The sequence below is a fragment of the Zalophus californianus genome, chromosome 4, assembly GCF_009762305.2.
Source record: "Zalophus californianus isolate mZalCal1 chromosome 4, mZalCal1.pri.v2, whole genome shotgun sequence".
NCBI classification, from domain to species: domain Eukaryota; kingdom Metazoa; phylum Chordata; class Mammalia; order Carnivora; family Otariidae; genus Zalophus; species Zalophus californianus.
Genome location: NC_045598.1, coordinates 21,340,563 through 21,344,496, shown reverse-complemented (window position 1 = coordinate 21,344,496; position 3,934 = coordinate 21,340,563).

Below are 3,934 nucleotides of genomic sequence, written 5' to 3'. Positions count from 1 at the left end.
GCCCTGCGCAGTTAGGGAATCGGAAATTCGCTAAGGGTTCTGGGAACCATTGCAACTTAAGCCCCACCCCTTCCTGGCTCACAGGCTTCTTGCGACCCTAGAGCCTTCGCGCGGGAAACTTGCTGGGTAACGTAAATTACAGAAACGGAGTTTAGAAGTATGCAGTCCGGTGGTGAGTAGACAATATACTTCTCAGCAATCAGCTAACCCAGTCTGGAGGATGTACACTCAGATAAACTCGCCAACCTCCCCCCCCCCACACACATTTTGGAGTAATTATAGGCAAACTTGAAAAAGCCATCTAGAAAAATGCAGAATCACAAGTGATTGAATCCGCTGTCACATATGAAATAAACATTTGATAAATGACTAGGTAAAGAGGACAGAAATGCTTCTACACGAATTGGCTAATTTTTTTTAAGAGACTTTTTTATTGGGGCACCTGGGTGGCTCAGTCGGTTAAGTAGCTGCCTTGAGCTCAGGTCACGATCCCAGAGTCCTGGGATCGATCCAGCATCTGGCTCCTTGCTCAGCAGGGAGTTGGCTTCTCTCTCGCTCGCTCTCACTCTCTCTCAAGTAAATAAAATCTTTTAAAAAAATTATTTATTTGAGAGAGAGAAAGGGCTCGAGAAGGGGGAGGGTCAGAGGCCTACTCCTCGACAAGCAGGGAGCTCTATGCAGGGCTCGATCCTGGCATCCTCGGATCATGACCCTAGCCGGCAGCCGCTTAACCGACTGAGCCACCCAGGGGCCCAAATGAATACATAAGGAATTGGCTAAAATTTAAAGCTTCCTATACACAACAATGGATGAATTTAATACTGCCGAACTGTACACCCGAAAATGGTTAAAAAGGTAAATTTTACATTATTTTCAACACACACTCACCTAATATAAAGAAGTAGGCAAGTAAAGAATCCTGGAGATACGTATTACATGTGAAATGTTGCAAATGTGATAGAATTTTGAATATGGTGTAAAGTGAATAGAGATTAGGTAAATTAACATGGAGCCATCACAGCTGGGCTGTAATGAGTGGAAACATTTATAGTGTTCCTCCTATAAGGTTTTGTGCTGGGGGCACATGGGTGGCTCAGTCGTTAAGCGTCTGTCTTCGGCTCAGGTCATGATCCCAGAGTCCTGGGATTGAGCCCCGCATCGGGCTCTCTGCTCTGCGGAAAGGCTGCTTCTCCCTCTCCCACTCCCCTTGCTTGTGTTCCCTCTCTCGCTGTATCTATCTCTGTCAAATGAATAAATAAAATCTTAAAAAAAAAAAAAGATTTTGGGCGCCTGGGTGGCTCAGTTGGTTAGGCGACTGCCTTCGGCTCAGGTCATGATCCTGGAGTCCCTGGATCGAGTCCCTCATCGGGCTCCCTGCTCGGCGGGGAGTCTGCTTCTCCCTCTGACCCCCCCCATGTGCTTTCTCTCTCTCTCATTCTCTCTCTCTCAAATGAATAAATAAAATCTTTAAAAAAATAAAAAAAGATTTTATGCTGGATTCTTTTTTTTTTTTTAAGATTTCTATTTATTTATTTGAGAGACAGAGATAGAAACAGAGATAGAGAGCACAGGAGCTGGGAGGAGAGGGAGAAGCAGGCTTCCTGCTGAGCAAGGAGTCCGATGTGGGACTCGATCCCAGGACCCTGGGATCATGACCTGAGCAGAAGGCAGATGCTTAACTGACTGAGTCATCCAGGCGCCCCTGTGTTGGATTCTTTATGTAGGTTACTTAATAGCACAGCAATTCTAAGACAATGGTATTTTTACCTAGATTTTAAGATGTGGAACATGCCCAGAGCAGTGGTTCTCAAAGCAAAGTTGTCAAACCTTGGGGGTCTCTGAGAATCTTGGAGATCCAAGAGGTCAAGACTCTTTCATACTAATACTTAGACTTTCTTTGCCTTTTTCACTGTGTTGACTCTGCACTGATGCTGTAAAGTGAAATGGTGGATAAAACTGCTGGTGCCTTAAAGAGCAGTGGGTATTATATGCAACTGATGAATCACTGAACTCTACCTCTGAAACCAATTATATATGTTAATTAATTGAATTTAAATTAAAAAGAAATTAAAAACCTGCTGGTGCCTTAGTATGTTTTGAAGCTCTGTCACCAAACTGTATCAGTATCATTTTTCTTAATCATCACAAATTTACAGTTAAAAAAAGTCAGTTTCTCAAACTCTTAGAAAATAGAAAGGTGATTGCCAGGGACTGGGGGGTATATGGAAAGGGGGAATATTGCTATTCTTTTTTTTTTTTAATATTTTATGTATGTATGTATTTGAGAGAGAGAACTAGAGAAAGAGAGAGAGCACACACACAGGGAGAGGGAGAGAGAGAGAGGGAAGCAGGCTCCACACTGAGTAGGGAGCCCGAGTCGGGGCTTCATCCCAGGACCCTGAGATCATGACCCAAGCCGAAGGCAGATGCCTAACCGACTGAACACCCAGATGCCCTGGGAATATTGTTATTCAGTAGGTACAGAGTTTAGTTTAGTGAGATGAAAAAGTACTAGTCATCTGTTATACTGCTGTGTGCATATAGTGACTACTGAACTGTATACTTAAACATGGCTAAAAAAGGGCACATTTTATGTTTTTTTAAAAGTTTATTTTTTTACTAATCTCTACACCCAGTGTGGGCCTTGAACTCAGGGTCCTGAGATCAAGAGTCCCATGCTCTTCCAACTCTTTAACTGAGCCAGTCAGGTGCCGCCTCCACCCCCACCCCCACCCTGCCCCCGCAAGGCACATTTTATGTTAGGTGTTTTTTACCACAAAATATCTATAGCAAATTAAAAATAGAGTCAGCTTCCCCTAAGAATGCCCTTGATGAAGAAATAAAAGTCATTAATTTCACTAATTCTCAACTTTTGAGTATCCATCTTCTTAATATTTTTTTGTGACAAAGTGAGAAGTGCACATAAAGTACTTTTTAAGCATGCAAAAGTACAGCATTTGTCTCCAGGAAAAGCACTTACACAACTGTCTGGAGTTAGGAGCTGAAATAGCCACATTTTTTCATGAAATACTCTTTAACTTGAAAGAATGGCTGTTATCTTTACCAACTGTATCTGTGTGGGATTGGATTTTCTTCATTTACTTAAAACAACATATAGCAACAGATTGAATACAGGAGCAGTGTGAGAATTGAACTGTCATCTATTAAATCAGACGTTAAAGAGATTTGCAAAAAAATGTAGAACAATGCCACTTCTCCCCAATTATTTTGGAAAATAGTTATTTTTTTAAAAAAGAGTTTATTTTTTGAGAGAGAGAGAAAGAGAGCACAAGCAGGGGGAGAGCAGGGAGAGGGAGAAGCAGGCTCCCCATTGAGCAGGGAACCCAATGTGGGGCTTGATCCCAGGGCCCTGGGATGACCTGAGCCAAAGGCAGATGCTTAACCGACTAAGCCACCCAGGCACCCCCCAAAAATAGTTATTTTTCAAAGATTTTATTTATTTATTTGAGAGGGAGAGAATGAGAGATAGAGAGCATGGGAGGGAAGAGGATCAGAGGGAGAAGCAGACTCCCTGCTGAGCAGGGAGCCTGATGCGGGACTCGATCCCGGGACTCCAGGATCATGACCTGAGCTGAAGGCAGTTGCTTAACCAACTGAGCCACCCAGGCGCCCAAAATAGTTATTTTTCATAAAAATACATTATTAATGTTAACATGTATTGGGGTTATTATTTTGAAATGTATTATTTCATTATGATATTATAATTATATAAATTATAAATATATTTATAATTTGTCCCAGTTTTAATTTTAGTACAGTAAGTATCAATAGATGTCATGCATAGACATAAAAGTTCTTTGGGGTTCTGAATAATTTTTAAAATTGTAAAGGAGTCACAAAACCAAAATGTTTTGAGAACCAGTAGTTTAAAGGAAAGAAGACAAATAATTCTGCTACTTCTCTGGCCATATTA